Source organism: Corvus brachyrhynchos, unplaced genomic scaffold, assembly GCF_000691975.1.
Source record: "Corvus brachyrhynchos isolate BGI_N302 unplaced genomic scaffold, ASM69197v1 scaffold56, whole genome shotgun sequence".
Classification (NCBI taxonomy): domain Eukaryota; kingdom Metazoa; phylum Chordata; class Aves; order Passeriformes; family Corvidae; genus Corvus; species Corvus brachyrhynchos.
Genome location: NW_008238664.1, coordinates 1,339,168 through 1,359,308, shown reverse-complemented (window position 1 = coordinate 1,359,308; position 20,141 = coordinate 1,339,168). Strand labels below are relative to the sequence as shown.

Genomic DNA, 20,141 nt, shown 5'->3' with positions numbered 1-20,141 from the left:
CATTTGATACAGTTGACAGTATTTTTCCATTAACAGTGCTAACCTCCCCACCCTCCCTGCAAACCCATTAAATTGATCTGATTCCCATGGAGCTGATGGGAGTAGTCCAGGTGCAGTTTCTCCCAGTGAAGTTGAACTAAAACATTTGCAACAACAGGCTGGTTCTCAGATCACCCCACTTCATTTATTGATCTCTTTCATTCAGTGCATTACAATTCAAAAACCTCTCCCTCCCCCTTTTAATCGCCTTTAATCAGTGGTAGATCATGTTTCAGCAGGGCTTTAATGGATTCTTGAGGATAGTTATGGAGTGCTTTACCCTTACGACTTGGCGGCTGTGTAATCAGTCCACTGGCTTAAAATCCATCTGATTTTCTGGAATTCTTCTGAAGAGAACTGAAAGGAGGCCGACAATGACAGAATTACACTGCAGCAGGGAAGCCTGCTCACGCACATGGTATGTGCTACTGTATTCTTCTCTCCATATGCCTACCAGGGACAGTGCAGGATATGCAATGAGAGAACAATGATGCTCATCCATGGGATTTTGAAAAGGCCTGGTTATCCATGTGTGCACAACTTATTTCCAAGTCTTATTTCCAAATTACTCTGTCCAATGCAGCACTCCCTTTGCACTATTTATACAGCCTGAGTTCTCATTCCCTATTGACAGAGGATAAAGATAATCTTTGGGCAACCTAATTCTCTAAGATACAATCAAGGTCCATATGATCTATCATTGCTTGAGTAATGCTGGCACCAAGCTAAGCTGAATGACAAGGTCATTTTTGCTCAGCTAATGCATATTTTTTGAGGATAACTTCATGCATAGTTCTTGCGTATAATTATTAGCCTGCTTTTTTTTAATTATTATTTTTTGGTAGATTTTAAAGCACATAAACATTAAGATATTGCTCAGTTGTAAGTGTTTTTAGATTAAATCTTTTGAGATAAGTAAAGGCATGCAAAACTCTTCTCCATTGATATGCTTGTGGAGAAGGATATATTAAAATGTCCAAGCTGGTCATTCAAGTACAGTGGCAGCTACAATGCTTGGAATACTGGGCTCTAGAAGTACCTGAGGTTGGAAACAAGTTAGTCTCATAGCATTCCCCTGATAAAATTCAAAAAAAACCTCTCTGGGTTTTGCATTTATAGATAAAACCCTCATGAGCATTGTAAACATTCTGTATGCAGTCAGCAAGTGTCCTGAATAAATAATTAGGCATAACAGGAGCCCCAGTGCAAGGACAGCTCTGGTGTGCACCCTGAAGGCACCGTGGTGTTACCCTGAGCGTCTGGCCAGCACAGTGTAGATATGCTGGTAGCTGCTGCTCCTGAAATGTCTCACAACTGGTTCCTGTTCCTGCCACAATCCTTCTTTAACAATGATGGGTGTCACAGGCAAGCAGTGCCATTTGAAACGGAGCTTAATAACACCTGTTGAGAAGGTAAAGTTTTGAGCTAAGGCTACAGTTTTTGATAATTTTGTGGACAAGTTTGTATACCCAATTCAACAGTTCTACCAGACCAAAAAAAACTTGATCTTTTTTCCCTAGGTCTTTTCTTCATATTATAGTAGATCTCTCCATGCCTGATGGCATTTTGACACACAAGTACCAAGCTCACTTGTACAGCACATCGCTACCACGTTCACAAGGAAAACAGTCCAACATAGGGCTCTTCCATGTAAAGCACCTTTTGTTCTCCCCAGAAGTCTATGATCTGACCTCATAGCTCAGTTCAGAAGCCATGGACAAAGATCTGTAAGACTTTACACAAACAGAACGAGGCACAGAGCAAAGAACCCATAATAAACTGGGGAAATGAAAAGAGCCGATTGTCTTTCTCAGGAAAAATGGAAATGGTTATGTGCACTACAGACAAAACCACTTTGAGAGAAACCATTCTCTGCAGATGTCTTTATGATTAATTCTGCAGGAATTAATCTCCACATCACAAATATTTTCACTACCAGTAAACATCAAGGAAAATCTACAGATAACAAAATTACTGCTGTGTATGGCTACAGAACCTGTCACTACCTTGGCAACCTGCAGATCCAGCACTCCAGGACAAATGGTGTCCTTCTGCCTTGCCTTGGGCTTCCTGAGTGAAGGTAACAAGTGCATAAAATATATAAGAACCAATGCCATGCTGCTGTTTAATTTGAAGCCTGTTGTCTGTCCTGTCAGCTCTCAGCCATGGAATGCTGTTGTCCTACACTGAGGGCCTGATGCTGAATTCATACCTGGTGAAAGATGTGCAATTCTGCTGCAAATTGTTCTAAAAAACAACTTCTAGGAATGGAAATACAAATAAATTCGTTAGATTGAGTTCTAGGCTTTCTCTTAAAGGCTATATGAGCTCTGAGACAAGTCAGACTTAAAACTTAAATTTGATAGATAGTATTTTCAGTCATCTTTACTTTTTCCAAATACCCAGACAATAGTTGACCCTGCTTTGTGCAGGAGGTTCCTGCTCAGAGACCTCCTGAAGTCTTCTCCGACTTGAATCCTCCTGTGATCCTGTAATTAAGAATTACTTGAGAACTGGGAATTCATAAATCCAGCTTAATTAGTTTGAATAAGCATCATGTCTACTTTAAAAGCATTCAGGTCTGTCTGTCCTTCTTCAAAGTGCTCAAATGAATGCTCAGCAGTAGGCTGCACCTGTAACAGCTACTGACATAAAGAGGCACTGAAAGAGGTAGCACCCCTTCTTTTGCTGCATTTGAAGCTGCTAGAGAAGGTGTTCCTAAATATTCACATATTTCATCCTCTCAGAAGAGCCTCCATAAGCCCTCCTCGTGGCAACATGAAATTCCTCTTGGCACCCATTTCCCCTTTCATTTATGAGCCTTTACACAATCCTTGCAAACGGCACAGCTGAACACTTCCTGCGGACGTAGAGCCATGCACAAACTGCGACTCTCATTCCCTAACAGAAGGAAAAGCAGTAGTAAAAACAAAACAAGAAAGAAGAAACACCCTTCATGAAATTACATGTGTTTCTGAATCTGATACCTGGCTTTTAGATAAGAGACTGACACAAGTTTCAAAGATAGAAAATGTTAGGAGATGTAAGCTCCTGATCCAAGAACAGCTCCTTGCCAAAGATTTTATTGTCTTGTTCAGAATCATTCTTCTACCAACATAAAGAAATACAGGGTCCTGAGCAACCTGATCTAGTTGAAGATGTCCCTGCTCACTGCAGGGTGGAGTTGGACTAGATGACTTTTAAAGGTCCCTTTCAACCCTAACAATTCTATGGAATACATCTCTCCAACTATTAAAACATAACCCCTGAAAGGTCATCTTCCTTCTGGTTGCAAAGCAGTGAATTTAATAGGTCTCTTTGTTGATTGAGAGCATCTGAAGGAGCCCAGGAACCAGACCTTCATCTCTACGTGGTTGCATGCGTGAGCTGGGGCTCTCCTCCTGCCCAGGCACCCTGTCAGACTCTCCCAGACAGGATACCCAAATCAACAGGGCTGCAGTTCCCAGCTGAGCATCTGGCCCACATTGGTCTAACTTTATCAACTCTTTGGATCTGGCTAATATTAGAGACTAATAAAACTCATCTGTTTTGGAAATAAAGGTGAGCCAACAGTTAAATCTGCCATCAGTAAAATAATAAAAAAAAAAGGGTTAGAGGAAGCCTGAGAATGATTAATGCTGGGCCCAAACTAATCAGAAAACAAATACTCCTCAAAGCTACCATCAAGAAGAAGAGATCAGAGCCAACATTTTGATGCATGATGATGTAGAAATAACTCTGACTGAGAAATGTAACGCTGGAATCAATTTTATCCAATAGCGCAAACAATAAAAATCACAAGCCAAAGTCTACCCTGGATGTACACATGGGAGTCCCACTGGTTTCAGTCCTAGCCACACACATGCATCTGAGGGTGTGTTTTGGAACCCCAGGTCTTTAATCCGCAACCTCTACTAAGCTCAAATACTTCTTGCACTAAGGATGAGGGTTGCACAGCTGTAACTGAGAACAGAATTTGGCCCATTTATTGTAAGTGCTGTGTCTGAAGTGGGTTTTCTCCTACTAAAAAGCCTAACTTTTTAGGGCTGTGAAAAGTTATAAGTGGCATATCGTAAAAAACTTCCAGTCTGCAATATAAAATACACCCTGGAAAACTACTTAAATGAACCGAATCCATGTTCCAGAGTCAGGAAATGATCCTTTGTAGAAAAAGAATGAGGAAAGGCCCTTTCACTTTCTTTGACTCTGGACTGGACTGATGTCTTGTCTAGGTTTTTGACTTTTGAGTCCTTCACTACCCTTCTATCCAACATTACTGTCTCTGAACACATCTGACCCTTTGCTCAAACATAATTTTACTGCATCTGTTTCTCCCCTCTTTGCTTTGGCTCGCAACACTAGGAGGACAGATAAATAACCAACGATGTCAGAAACCTACATCATAAATCATTGGGAAATTGAGGTAATTTGAATAGTCTTGCTGAGTTCTGATATGCATTAACTACATGTGCAGCTTTAGGGAAGGCTGCGTGCAATTGCAAGTCATTAACCTGACGTGCATCCCACATCCCACGGTGAGCTCTGCAGAGCCTGACCCGGTGCTGCTGACCTTCAGGGAGTGTTCTCCAGAGTTCATGGCTCACACACTCAATGCTTAAATCCACCTGGAAAATCAAGCAGATTGTATTTTTCTTACGATTTCTATGCCAGTGTTTGGAAAACATAAATTATCACAAAAATTGTTAGCAAAACAAACAGAGGATTTCCAGGGGACCACAGAAATGTAGCTCTTTGCACAAGTTCTGCGTTTGCTTAGGGTCACTGGGAAATTCTAGTTTTTATGAGCTGAACTTTCCAAAGAAACAGCTAGGACAAGTATTGCAGTTAAAAGTCAATGGAAATGAGGTGTCCAACCTCTGGTTCTGCTCTCTAGTATTTTCCTGAGGACTTAGCAAACTATTACTAATAACACTAAGGAGACCCAAATCCCTGGGTGCTGGGGCTGTGAGTGCACACTCTTCAGGGGTCAGCTTCTGGCCGGGGTCAGCAGGGGGCTCTTCCAACCTGTGGTGGTCATGGAGGGCTCTCAGGAATGCTGGGGAGAGGCCACTTTCAGCCAAAGCAGGCACTTCGACCCTGCCAGAGCTTCCGCCGTGCAACTTGGTAGAAGTGTCCCAGAAGGATATAATCATCATAATCTTTAAAGGCCCTAATGACAGGCCAATAGATGCTCCCAGAGGCAAAGCACCCAACCTCTGAGAACATCTGTCCAGACCCCAGCTGACTCCCATCTTTGCGTCCTGCATCTTGGCCATGAGTAGACTTGTAGACTCCAAGAAAATCCCTCTGGGGCTGTGGGAAGCTTTGCATTTGTTTCAGCACAGTGGCATTTTAAAAAGGGGCCAATTTACTGTTCTGAGCAGGTTTGAATTTATTATGTGCAGAGAAAGAACAACTCTAGTGCAATAAGATACCATTCACCAAAAACCAGAAGATCAATTCCCACCAGCAGTTTGGGAGAAGGCTTTTCCCAACAAACAACTTACCTGCCATGGACACTGGCTCCACCTTTTTTCTAGAGTCAGACACACAAATTGTAACACAAAAATCATGAGTATATACATATTTTTGATCAAAGGTAAGCACTTGCTTCAGAGCACTGGATGTCTAAGTGACAGTCACATCCAACTGTTGAAGCTGTAGCCAATTGTCTGGGAAGCACTGGTAGATGTGCTGAAGAAAATTCATGACAAATCTATCAGCACATCCTGGGTTGCCCATTACAGTATTTCTGTCTTCTTTAAAGAATAAGAGAAAACTTGTTTCCATAGTAAACTGGTGTCTGTTTATGGAAGAAGAAAACACACATTGATATGTGACAGTTCGGCTCTTGGGCTGGAAATATGAGAAGTTGCAAATAGTATAACCTTTGGTCAAATGACCAATGTTTGTACAAATAAGATCTGTACACATTGTTCTTTCCGTCTCAGTGTCCTGAACTGGGCTACAAGTGGAATGGCAGCTTAGGCAACCACATTAACCTTTTTGGGGTTAAACTCCAGGAAGCTGAGAGACAAGAAATATAGCAAGTAAAGCAAAGTTAAACACAGCTGAGTTTTCACTCATTTCATGCCCACATCCACGTGCATGCAGAGGCACCAAGTTCACAATAGACTGATTTTGCACTGATGAAACTTCAAGCAAACCTGAATGAGGGAATGACCTCTTCTTGCAAACCAAATCTTTCCATCATTTGACCCTGTTTGTGCTCCCAACCAAGCCTGCAGAAAATACACAGAGAACACCACTTCCTTTGCTGAAGGCCTGTGCAAATGTTTCTGATAAATTTATCTCACACTGCCCTGCATAATGGATGGTTCAAGTACCTTGGTGAGGCTTCTGAAAGGACTGACTGTCATCAGTTGATACCCCAGGTCTGTGTGCGTACAAAGTTGCCACAGAAGAGGCAAAAAGCTAAAATAGACACCACAGTATCTGATGAAAGATGGGCCATTTCTTATCGGACCCATTAAAATTCCAGTCTTGAAGAGAGAGGGGGCTGAATTGTCCCCTGGAATTTGCAGTCGCCACTCAGGGGAGTGTGGTATTCAATAAAATGGTAAATAGACCAGGAAATGCCAGATACATTTTTTATTACAGTGCTGTATGGCTGACTATTCTCTGGTTGATGCTGTATGACAACATTTCACTGATAAGAGCTTGGTCGGGTGGCTTTGCTTCTGCTTCCTGGGAGAATGGCTTTGAATGGAAAACAAGACTTGCCTTGTTTGAATTACCTGAGTAAACCCAGACATGTAAACAGACTTAGGTGAGGCCTTCTGCAGGAGGTGAATATCACTCTTGTAAATCACCAAAAGCTGTGGAATATATATTCCTGGCTCCGATAGAAGCCAACAAAAAAGAGAAAATTCACAGCTGGAACTTTAAACCTCTGTTGGTTGCTTTCATTTTGCTCTGTACAAATTCATTGCACAAATGAGAAATGAGCCTGTCTAATTACGTGAGTAGATTGTGGCAAGCCAAATGAGCAGAAGCTGGACATCCAGCTTTTTATTTCTTTGACACTGGGAAACTTTTCTCCAGAAGTACTCAAGCTAAACTTGACTCAGTTGGAGGAAAAACTTGGTCCTTATTTTGATTTTTACTTTGCAGACACTGACTAACATAATTTTGTTCAGCGGGACCTTCAACATTGATATACACATACGTGGAAAGGCTCTACTCTTTGGATATTTAGATAAAGATACCATATTTTCACTTCATTGCTGGAAAGGTGTTAAAATTTTTTCAAATGCACTTTCCAAATAAGCAGGCTTCTAGAAAAGAGATTCAAGTGTCTCTGCATACTAGTGAGTGTTAAAAATATACTGCTAAAGCCTTTTAAGATAGCTTTTATCCTTCCAAATCCATTACCTGCACCATTGCATTAACATCCATTAGTATTCCCTGTTTTCTTCCTGCCTACTGTTTTTATGACTGGATTCAGTTCACTCTGAACTTCTCCCCCATTACCAGAAGTTTTCCTTACTATGCTGACCTTCCAGAAGACGGCTTTTCATTATGGGTTACATTTCTGCAAGGTGTGAGATATTCTACAAACACATCCTTTTGCTGTACTGCAAATAGGTGCCATTGATTCAGCAATGACTTGTGTTGCTGCATGTGTTGCTGCATGATGACTTGTGTTGCTGCATGATGAGAAAAGATCTTTTCCTGATCTTGCTGAGTTTTTTAACATCCGAATTGTCAGAACACAGCCAACATACTAAGAAACAGAATAGTAATTAGAACACTTTCCCATCTATGTGCTAATAAAGTTAAATCAAAATCCTATGAAGGTCTGCCAACATTTCTTGCAGATTTCTACCAATTTTCCTACTAGTATATAGCATCTTACCAAAAAGTCAGCTATGCCCGTTGCTCTTTAAATGAACTTAGAGATCTTCTATGTGCAAGTTGTATCAATAATTTATTTACTTCCATTGTTCATTGGGAGTTCTCCAACCTTAACATCAGGACCAGTATTAGGCAGGTTTGAGGGAACATCAGCACTGAACCTTCATATGGTTCCTATTTACTGGAGAGCCAGAAGACACATTACATAATGTGTCCCAGATGTTAAGAAGGAGATGTCCACAGATGTAACAGATTCGATGCACACTCTCTGTAAATGCACAGGGTTAAACACCAAACCTACTTCGGTGTGTGTGCACAAGGTCACGGGTTTTAGAATGGCAGCTAAGTTCCCAAGTAACACTAACTGCAATACATGTTACTCACAGTGGAAGGGGGAAAGACTTTCCAGCATAAGTTCTTGTAAGACACTTGAAGGAGAACAGAAGACAGGTTTGGCCTAGGTTGGGGACAATATGCCCCTACTGTGTAGACACTACTTGTACATGAGTGATGTCACCACTTCCAAATCTGATTTGAGTTGTTCTAAATGAATGACGACCATAATCACCATGAGCTGGCAGCTAATTCAAACCAGAGGAATATGCATTTAGAGAGAGGCGGGACAATTACATAGTACAAAGACCCTTGCATGGCATAACATAGTTTATGAACAGCTGGTAGATAATAGCTTTTTTAAATAAACACTGTCTAGATGCACAATCCAGATCCCTCACAGCTCTTGGAATCTCAGTGGCTGCTGCTTTATTTTCCCGGCCAGTTGCAGCTAGAGACTCAGCAGGATGGCAACAAATTGACTGCTGGTTGCAATTAGAGAAGCCCAGTGAGGTGGCATCCCCATTAGTAGGTGACCTCTCTTGCTACTAAGTTTGCTTTAAAACAGCAAAAAATCTCAGCAGAAAACACTGTGACACTTCCCAGAACATTATCAGGACTCAGAGAGGTGGGAAGAATTTTTCTATATAAATTACTTTTCCAGTCTAAGTATGCTTCATCTAAGAGACTGTCATTATGAGCTGCAGGGTGATCCTTGCTCATAAGCCCTGTGACTAAACTTTGTTTTGACATCCCCCCTCTAAACATCATTTATCTGAGACAAAGCAATCCACGAGTAGCACAGCTGGTCAGGTAGACTTCTTACATTGATTTGGATGGATGAGAATTAAGCATCTGAAGCTCGGCATCTTCTGTAGGTGTCAACACCAGCTCAGCACAAAAGAGCTGAGCCCCAGGGCAGGACCAACTTTTGCCCTCAGGCAGGACTCCACTGTTTGTGCTACATAGAAGAGGATTCCTCAATGTGATGGTGTGCCCACCCTAAGACCTATTGCCTTTCCCAAGAAGCAGAGACAACAGGAACCACAAGTAAGAACTGGCAGGGAAAAGGAGAAAACATGCCACATTAAATTAAACAGAATCCCACACCATTCCAGCTGCACAAAATTCAGGCCCTCAAGTTTTTTTCTAAGTAAAGATATTAATAGCAAAGACCAGCATTTTTGATGCAACTCTTTTTATGTAGAACAATATAGAGTCTGCTCTCATAAACACAGTAGGACACAAACCACTGGAGGCAACTTTTCTTCTCACAGCAGCAGATCTTTGCCAGCCAGCTCTCCAGCCTCTCGGGCTTCTCCCAGGACAGGCATCCATGCAACTTGGCTGTGCTGCAGCTCCGCCTCACTGCCTGTTTTCCGCATGCTCTCTCCTTCCTTTCCCACCTGAACTGTCTCTCATCTACCCACACATATTTCTTTCCCAAAATAATACCCAGACAAAGCCAGTCATCCCACAATATTCAAATTCCTGAGCTGCCTTTGTTTTGGGTGGAAACATGTGCTTAGCAGTCTACAGCAGTATCTTCCGTGAAGGACAGTTTCCTGCAAGACATAATCCAGCTCACAGTACACCACAGACTGAGGCGCTGCATTCAAGCCTTTGCCCTGAGCTCTCTCCTTAAACATACTGCACATATTGATGCAATACTGGAGCTACATGTCCTCAATGTCATACTAATACCAGTGAAATTTACCAAAGTTTTCTGCCTTTTTTCTTTGAATTTGGCATTCAATACACATAACAGTTGTATTTGCAGAAGTGCTGTTAGGATCCTGCACCTGTGACAAAGAAAAGAAAAGCAGAAGTGCTGCATGAGAAAGAGAATATGGAAAATGTCCATGAATCAGTGCTGCACACATCCTCTGCCACATGGCAAGTGATTTCCCCTTCACCACCTCCTCCCAGCTGTGGCCCAGAATACAGCCAGGATAAAATCCTCTGCACCTCAGGGCAGTGAATGTGAATAAACTTCCTCCTCTCTTATGCGGGTTTATGTCTATTGGACACAAGACCAGGAGGCAATGGTCCTGTGCACCTCTGAAAGGTAAATATGAATCACATAAAGTTGCAGCAGATCCCACCTATGCCTGAACACTGGTAAGAAAGCAAGGTTTTATACCTTTGCTGCTTTGGCTTTGCAGCTGATGAAATCTGTGCTGGCAGTGGAATTGAGTCCTGTAATCCTTAGGCATTTTCTCCTGCCCTTTATAGGCCACCCACCAGCCACAGATGTCCTGTGAAGGTAAACCACATAGCTTTGAAAAAGCAGGGGGAGATGAAAGAGGAAATATTAAAGCAGTCTGAAAAGTTCACAGGTAAAGTATTTTATCGCACAAGTAGGAGTGTGGTGGGTCATTTACTTGGCACTTGTGACTGCAATGTCCCTGGGGAATCCCACTTTAATGTTATCATCCTGCAGCAGGGCTTCTCTTCAGAGTCCCATAAAAAACAGCAGGAAGTTCCTTGCATTCCAGGGCCAACAACTGTTAGATCACAACAGAGCACTGATGCCCTGGCTAAAGGATATTGGGAATGGGACATGGGCAGAGATCCAGATCCTGCCTGTGCAGAACTTCATAGACTTCTGTCCATTAGAGGACAGCAAAAGCAGTACAGGGATATGAGCTAGGCTGAGAGACTGAAGCCAAAAACATTCTTGTCCCTTGATGACTGTCAGTGCCAAAGGATGTGGCTAGACAAGCTTACTTGCTCCATTGTCTGAGTGGTCTGCCATGAAGTCCAAAACCACCCCCTTATAAAAGCAACTGAGGCTTAACTGATACTGCTTCATGCTGGGTCAGTCAGCATGGTCCCACTGCTCAGCTCCCTTCAAGGAGCAGTAGCATCCACAGACAACCTGTGAGAGCAGCCTCAGGAGTCTGGGAGGAGTCATATTTTTTCTGTGAATATTTGAAATAGTATATTTCTCTGAAAAGCAGTTAGAAAATGCAGCCAAGAAGCGGAAGGAAAGGATAGGATAGTTTTTTTCTTTAAGACATCTATATCTTTCAAGCTTGGCTGAACATGAAGACTTTGGAAAGGTAGGACTTTTGAAGTAACAATGAGAGCCATTATAGACTTTTAATATCAATATTTTCCATACCTCAGCTTGGGTATAAAGTGTAAGAGAAATGACAGGACAGCTAGGAGAGGCTGGCTTGGTCTCAGCACGCTTCAAAGAGAGCATACAAACAGCTTGGATCTACACATACATCCCTCTAATTCACTTGAGTACTGGAATTTTGCCCCACTCTGCTAAAATATTACTTCAGTGCTCAGGAGTAGAATCTGTATTGCATTTTGAAGCTATAAAAAGTAGTTAGGACTTGAATTTTGAGAAAGTGCCTCCTTATAGGCACAAGCAAGAGGGCAGAAATGATTTTATCAAGCTAAAGGCTGGGGATGTAAATCTGCTGTGAAAGGGAAAATGGAGAAACTAAAAGTTTTGTCTGAAAACGGGTCTCATTCCAACATAACCAATTCCATCCTGACCCAGCATCAGAAAGTGGTTTAATAAACCACAGCTGAAGTGGGAAGCAGAATTTTTCAGGTTTAAGGACATGCTGTCACCATTCCATGAGGCTCAGGAGATTTGCATCAAGTTTTCAAGGGACACCCTTTCCTCAGATCACTTGCTCCAGCCCAGCACAGCTCATGCTAACAAGACTAACAGTTAAAAACAGATAACAAAATGTTGGTTGATGTTGCCAGGGAAATAAGTTACAGGGTTATGGTCTTAATTTTACAGGCTGTATCTGCATATAGATCTATGCATCTTTCCAGAAGTATCTATAAATATATAGATGCATCAGACTCAATTTCATTTAGCCTTTATCTCTCCTTTTGGTAATTTCAGGCCAAAGAAATATATCTTGAAAACTTAATTTCTACTTTGAGAAATCACACTTGATTTAGAAAGGATGTGCTTTGTTCTGGGGTAATCTCTCCTGATTCTGCTGTGCCAAAGCAGCATTCTCAGACTCCAGGTCTTGTTGCAGTGTGGCACCTCTCGGCAGGTGTTGTGGATGTGAAAGACAGAAATCTCTTGTTTACTCTGGATTCCTTTGCCCTCTCAGCCTCTCACAGACTGAGCAAATGGAGGAAAACACAACCTCTGCTGGAACAAAATGTCCTTGTAGAAACAACACATCTTCCTAACTTTAAGCATTTGCTAATTAAGGCTATGCCAAGGAAACAAGGCCTGTTCTTTCTAATCTCCATAGAAACGCTCAGTCATGCTTCCTTCCTAACCCACTGCAGGCATGTCAGCATGCACCAGCAAGCCTTACTGGCTGGTCCAGGATTTTTTAGACAACACTATGTCTGAAATATGCAGGGAGGATTTTTTTTTTTAAAGTGTTTGTTGTTTTATTTATAGGCACAATTATCAAGAAATTCAGTTGATCATTCTACCTTTCCTGTTTATCACGTATTACAATGGGTAACCTGGGGTGCTGAAAGCTCTCTGAAATTCCTGGCAATCCACAGATGTGTGCATGCATTCCCATAATATTTGACTAAAGCTAGGACTAAAAGTTTCAACCATGGAAAGGCTCTTTATAGCAGATGTTAGTCTTTTTTTGTTAGAAAACTGGGTTATGTAATTATTTGTCAGATTGAGATATTTTTTGCCTCAGAGATTCCAGTTAGAAGCTAACTTGAAGTCCTAAATGACATTTGAGATGTTGCTTGCAGTTTGATGGCTGGAAATATGATGACAGCACTAAGTAACTGTAAAGGCCACTCCACCATCTTCCAGCTCAATCTAGGAGCTAATGGGACCTCCCCACCTCTTGTCCTTGCAGCTGTTTGACAGTCTGTCATTTGCTTGTGGGAGACTTCTGCAAATCTCTTTGGATGTGTGTGACAGGATAAGGAGCTGTTAGGTGTGCTCACTCCTGTGACTGCCTGTCCTCTGGAGAATGCCTTCCTGCAGTGCATCCATGGGGATGCCTGCTCTCAGGACACACACAGCCTGGCCTTGGGGAGACCTTCAGGTGTCAGGCACACTTACCATTAGGTCCTTTCCTCATAGCCAGAGGAATACCATAATGTTCAGGACAGTCAATAATGCTGGCACTGTGCTTTGGAGCTCCCTGGCTTCCCTGTGCCATGGACACCAGGATTCTACTCTTTACCTACACCAGCAACGGCTCCTGCACGTAGCTCTGGGAGTCATGGTGCGAGCACCAGGAGTGAGAAGGATCTCTGCTGCCAGACAGGGCATCTCATTTGCCTTAAGCTCTAATGCAGTGGAGTTCTCCATATACCAGTGACTGCTCTGCAGCCAGTGTGTGCTGGATTTTTCTTCCTTCATGCAAGTTCTTGGAAAATAACTTGTGTGCCCTCATTCTGAGTTCATTCATTCATTCATTCATTCATTCATTCCTTACCTCTTTCTTTCCTTTTTGGGAATGGCTTTTTAGTTGGCCTGTCTCACAGTAGCAGTTTACTTAGCATCTGGGAGAAGTTCTAAAGAAAAAAGGAAAAAAAAATCCATTCCAGGAAGCAAGACTTGTGTAAGGGATATGAATTCCGTATCTGCTCCCTGACTAGCATTTCAAATCCATCTTAATAACAAAGCAACTGCAGTCTATTTGCATTTTATAAAAACAAAATGTGAAATCCTAGCCTAATGCTTTGAAATCAAATCTAAAAGCTCACAAATTCCATGTGTCGTGCTAATCTGAAGGCTCTGCCTACTATAAACATTTCTGAATCCACAAATGCATTTCATGTTGCCTCTGCCACACTTCAGTGGAAGAAGAGAGGGAGAGAGGAAAACCTTTCTCTGCAGCACTGAAAGTAATCAGCCTTACAGTAATCAGCCTTAATTGTAAACAAATCTTAATTGTAAAGATGTTTTTAAAAGGAAAAGGGTAAAATAGAGCTTTATGACATCAACAACAGGATTATCAGGCCATTGGATTTTTAAATTCTATTGTCTAGTTAAATTAGCCAGCTCCCTCCATCTTTCCAATGACGGATTTAGCCAATTAACATGACTTTAACATAAACTTTATGGTGTATAGATTAGTGTTTCCAAACCAATTAAACAATGTTTAGGAGGTAAGTGCAATTAGGCTACATCTCGGTCCTGATGGTATTTGTAATTGGAGCTTCAACCTGAAAGACCAAAGGCCAGATGCTTAGCAAAGCACAGCTGGCAGTAAGATAATTAAGTTACATCACATGATGCTGGCTGCCACTTGGGTTTAATCCAGAACTTTAGCTTTACGCTAGAAAAATTACTTTAATTACTCACTGTGAAAGAAGAACACGTCCCTCACTGGCTGCTGGTAAATCATAATATGCACCCTTAAGATCTAAATCAACAAAATTCATCCAAAGCAGAGAGAAAGAGCATTGATGCTGAGTCAGACCTGAAGTCCAAGCCATCCCCTGCAATGCCCATGAGAACACTCAGTAGCAGATGCTTGGGGACATCCCTGCCAGCTGGTTTCAGTGGGACTTCAGATTGAGGAAAGGCTTATTTATGACCTAGATGCCAGGGAGCTGAAGGGCCAGTGTAGAGTGCATGGGCAGAGCAAATGCAAACAGGGAGACTTCTGCTGCTTTGCCCTCTGCCATTTCCTCCAGGGGTTTAAGATTAATCTTAATTAATAAGGTTATGATCTTAGCTTAAAAGGCCACGAAGCTGTGGGACTGGGTATTTCCACATTCAGCGGCCTGTGGTGGTCATTACCCTAGTCCTTGAATGCCTTAAAACCTGTGAGCAACTCTGACGAGACTAGAAAACTTCATGTACATGGATAAGGTCTCAAACATCATGAAAAGATGGCCACTTATTTCTACGTACAACAGAGAAGTTGTAGTGAACTGTCATTTTTAATGGATGCTTAACAAACTAGGTGCTTGGGTGTGAATTTCATTATTGTTTAGGAGACCATCAGCACTTCTTCCTTTCTCCCACAGGAGCTGTTGAGATCTACAACGTAAGCACCAAAGAGATGAGAAGCCAAGGAAAGGGCAGGAAAAGACAGAAATGTATGTATAGCAGAGCTGCAAAACTTTTTTTTACTTTTCACTTGATTGTATTAATATATGTGCTTACAAAGTTTGGGATTAATCTCGTCCAGCTTTGTATATCTAAGAATTATGCAAGTTTCCCTTAGCAGTAGAGAAAAATAAGTACCCCCAGAAGGCATTGTATCCCAGCTATCTCCAGTGGAATGGGGTGACTCACCCTCCACAGACGGGGAGGATTTCTGGGGAGAGATTTTAAAGAGCCTGGGATGACCATATTTCAGTTAGTGTGACAAACCCCACCCAAAGAGACCAAAACTATGAGTCCTAAAGAACAAGTCAGTGATTAAAGTGAGTAGGAAACTGCAAAGGAGAGCAGAGCCTTGCAGTAAGTGACGTGACAGCTCACTTCCATCTATCTCCCCATTCATTTGCTTGTCTGCAGCATTAAACTGCTGTTAAGACACAGCCTGGATCCTTACCCCGTGTTGGCTGAGCAAGCTTTTGAGGTGAATGGGAATTTTTTGGAATAAGGGTAAAGATAATACTAAGAATGCACATCTGGATTCCTTCCTGTGAGAAAAATAGGAATGGACAATCTTACTTATCCTTTGCTACAACAGATGAATGTCATCACCCCCTAAAACCTACCTACAACAGGACAAGTAAAAAGAATTCACAGTCTTTGAGCCAAGCTTGGACTACTCTGTTCCTGGAAGCAAAAGTGGCTCCTTTTAAGATTAAAAGTGCATTTTGCACCCTTCAGCTTAACACAGGAAATACGTTTTTAGAAAGGTTTTTAGAAAACAGCATCAGCCTTGGGCAATATGTGTATTTGGAAGGTGCTCTAGCATATGCCTTTGCTGAGACCTTGCTTTCTTCTTACCATATTTACTCAGAGCTTTCCTCTTCTTTTTATCCCAGCTCATTCTCACTTCTGCTTTTCCCCACTGTATTCTTGCAGTGGGTTGTGTTGGAGGTCAGGTAATAAGATTATGATTCTTCCAGCCATGAAACTACTTGGTGTCTGTTCACTGTATGTTCTTTTTCTTCTTCCCTCCTTCTCATGATCTCATGCTCACATGTGACTTTGGTCTCCAAATCTTTTTTGGCACCATGAGGTCTGCACTTACCCTTAATCATGCTCCTTATCATGTTGATTTATTTTGAACATGTAATGATGATGCAAGCTTCTCTTCAGGTCTTTTGCAGAAAGCTCCCTTTGGATATCCATTCTTGAAAATTACTTTTTTCATGATAGCTCAAATTCATCTGTGGCCTCTAAAGAAGATGAACCTATTCCTATGCAATAAAACTGGTATTACAAAGCCTTAGTGCAACTTCACTGATTTCACAGAATTACAGCAGGGAAGAATTTAGATCCCCTGGGTTTATGCTACTCCAGACCACAGCTTGGTATAACTCATTTATTGTTTTGAAACCCTCTGATGTAATTTGTGAGTCCATACTTCATGCATTTATCTTGAAAGAGTTTGCCCTACCCCACTCTGAGTGTCTAGAAAAGCTCATTGTTTCGAAGGCAAAAGTCATTAGTGACATTTTCGTAGGAAAACGTCTTTCTAGACTAATTCAGTTTTATCATTATGATTTGAATAAGCTGACAGCAACCAAAGATGGTTTGGGGCAATCCTCTGTTTTAGAAAGCAGTGTGTAGGTAGATGGCAGATAGGTTGGTTTATTCTTTCTGAAGGTATTTATTGTCTCCCTTACTTGCACAATTGATTTGTAATGTGACTGTCTGCAATAACAAGGGCCTGGTGGTGAGCTCAGAAGCAACTCATTACCTGTGTTCTCAGGTATTTCTTTTGTGGAATATTCCCTTGTGTGACCACAGAACTATTATACTACAATGAATTCCTAATTAGAAGTAAACATGCATCTAAGAGAAATTTCTTTGAACCTGTTATCTGAGTTATTTTGCCTTCAAACCTTAAGACTTACATACATGTTTCTGCTGTTCCCATTTTAAGGCAGTGCTTAAAATGAAGCATGTGAGATGTAGAACAGCAGCTTTCAGGTTGTTATCTATTGACAAGGATTTAGATGGATGCTTCATCTTGGAGACCCAGATATGCTTAGCAGATATGCATGGACGGACTCTGATAAGCAGCCAGTGACTAACCCAGGATTTCTCTGTGGTATGATGGCATCCCCACTGTTCAGGGTGGAAGGATCCTACCTGCCCTGCTCTGCTCAGCCTGCTCTACTGCAAAGATCTGATGCAATCAGACTAATGCAAGACAGCCTTTGCAGCAGATCTAAGGCAGAAGGCTGCTGGCTCACTTTTTGGACAAAAAGCACACAAAGCACAGAAATTAGCAGAGTGATGCTTGTAGAAATGGCTAAGGGTGTCATTGCACCAGATGTATTAAAGGAAAGGGGATTTTTGTTGTACTTTCTGAATTGGTACAGACTTGACCTCAGGGTCCAGTCAGTGTTACCTCCCATGGCTGAGAAAGGGGCTGCTGAATGCAAAACCTCTACTCTGGTGGTCCCCACGCCCAGAGCATCACCCACAGCTAAAGACCCAAATCCCAGAGACCTTCCTGAAGCAAAACTCTGACATGCTGTAGTGGCCATGAAAGCTGGCAATGACTTCTTATTGTTGAATGCTTTGGGACACCTCAAATATGAATGAAGCTATATAAAATTCAATTCTATTGTAAAGAAAACAGCTGTCATGAATTAAGGTTACATTCAGCTTTTGAGACGTGGACAACTGTCCAGTAGGGAATGAACAGAAAACTCAACCCATTTAACTCTAAGACGGAGATTTGTCTTCTCTTTCCCAGAAAACAAAACCCCAGGGATTTTAAATCTATAAACCATGTGTAGCATATCACCCAAACAATTTCTTTTGAGGTTTGAAAAACCCCTTGCTGCTAATTGTTGGTTATAGATGGTTTGAAAGAAAAATGTAGTTTTAATGCTGGGTTTAATTAAAATGCCTTTAATAACAGTCATGGGTTTTGCAGCACAAGTGCTATAAGGCCAAATCCTGCTTTTGCAGTGAGTTGAGTTCAGAAGAACTAGATGAGCAAGCAACCCAAGCCAGATTTGGGCCAAACTTTGCAAAACTCTTTTGCTTTTAATGTGACAAAAGTCTGCGTTCCCAATAAGAACATTTTTCTGGAAAGGAGCAGAATTACGGTTTGAACTTTATCATTTCCTCTTCTACAAAACAATAGGGGAGAAAAGGAACCTTTCCAATTTTTCAGCCCTTTAATTAATAAGACATTCTTTAGTGTGTGACAGGAAAAATATGTGATGAATGTACTTGATATGTTATGATTAATAGCGGTCTAGGGAGGTTTTAGAGACATGAGACGCCCCATAAACACAGAATTAATACCAAAGTGAACATTTTTATAATGTCCATTTTGGCACTCTCCCTGACCTAAGATGTTGGTAGCTTTATATATCATTTAATTAATGCTTCAAAAAAATAAAATGCAAACAGCTCTTTTCAAACCATAACGATTCATTGTATGACTTATGTGGGTTTGAACTGGCACAGTTAGTCAAAACATTCCTAGTGCCACTTTATTTCCATAAACCATTTGTATTGTAAACTTTACTAGAAATTTCTGTGCCAGGTTTGAAGGGTTCAGGCAGAGGGCACTTTGAATATAGGAGCTGAATGTAGCCTGCTTAACAAAATTATTTAACAGTGTAATTAGTAATAATTAGAGAAAGAGAGGTAAGCTACACTAGAGGTATCTCTTACTTCTAACTAGAGTCTGCAGTGTCTCTCGTCAGGTCTGAAAACACTGGCCCTGACTAACCTCTCACACTGGTGAAAATTACAAATAACTAGTGGTGTAAAGAGTAGAAAATAGTAGGAAAAAAAAGGTATCTTTTGGTCCACTGTCCATCTCTTGCATTGAAGGTGGTGTAGGTGGTATCTTCCACTTGGTTGTGTCTGGAAAGGTCCTTGAGTCAGGGCTGTTTTGGGTACTCTGCTGAGCTGATGGTAGATGCAGTCAACCATTGAAGAAAAGCCAGCTGGTACGTGGATATAAACCCAGAAGGATGGGATTATACATGGTCAGTGAATGCCAGTCTGGAGCAGAACACAGCAGCAGTGGATCAGTGCAGGATGAGAGCAAGCCCAGGGGGAGTCACTTGTTTGAAACCCTGAGGTGGCCATGGAGCTGAGCTGAGGAGTGCTGATAACAAGAGAAAAATGCTCTATGTGCTACAGGCCCATTGTTTCTGAGCACCCAGGCCTAAAGACCATGGTTGTAAAAATGGAAAGATACTCAGCAACCTTCCCCAGCCTCTGAAGGAGAAAATGGAAAGGAAGAAAATTAGGAAGTTCATACTGAAAGCAATCACATGAATGATGGCACTGTTAGAGAAAGGACAGCTTCTCGCTCACTTACTAGACCAGTGAAAATTAAGGGATAACTCAAATGTCCAAGTTGTTCCTGAAAAAAAGGAAAACAGAATATGTAGCTGAGGATCGTAAATCACCTTTCACCAAAAATCTAAGATGGTTTGTCAAGGATGAGAGAACAGGGATATTGAAGTGCTTGTGATAAAATATATATTTTTGGACAAACCTGAGATGGAGTAACATTATATGCTATACTGTAAGAGACCAGAAAGGAGTAAGCATTCACAAAGCATGGATAAAATTATTTGGAGTACATGTACAGTCTGTTACGCTATGCCAAAATATAGGATGAAAAATAAATATTAATATTAAGGGTAAGGTCCATGTTTTCCTGACTATGATAGTAGACAATTTTCTTTATCAATTAAGATAAACTTCATTGAACAAGAGGGCACCCTTAATTACACTTTGTTTTTATAAGTGATAAGAAATAAAAACTTGTTTCAGGTGGATCGTGGGT

General features: G+C 41.4%; 2 long non-coding RNA genes across 2 annotated transcripts in view; one reads left to right on the top strand and one right to left on the bottom strand.

Moving 5' to 3' along the window:
• Positions 1-15,278, top strand: part of LOC108447581 — a 34,903-nt gene extending 19,625 nt beyond the window's left edge. Inside the window, exon 4 of the long non-coding RNA XR_001863239.1 lies at positions 15,211-15,278. This is a non-coding gene — a long non-coding RNA (uncharacterized LOC108447581). The remainder of the gene's footprint in view (positions 1-15,210) is intronic.
• Positions 5,847-20,141, bottom strand: part of LOC108447582 — a 45,893-nt gene continuing 31,598 nt past the window's right edge. Inside the window, exons 2-4 of the long non-coding RNA XR_001863241.1 lie at positions 13,668-13,746; positions 10,394-10,508; positions 5,847-10,052 (exon numbers count right to left, since the gene is read on the bottom strand). This is a non-coding gene — a long non-coding RNA (uncharacterized LOC108447582). The remainder of the gene's footprint in view (positions 10,053-10,393; positions 10,509-13,667; positions 13,747-20,141) is intronic.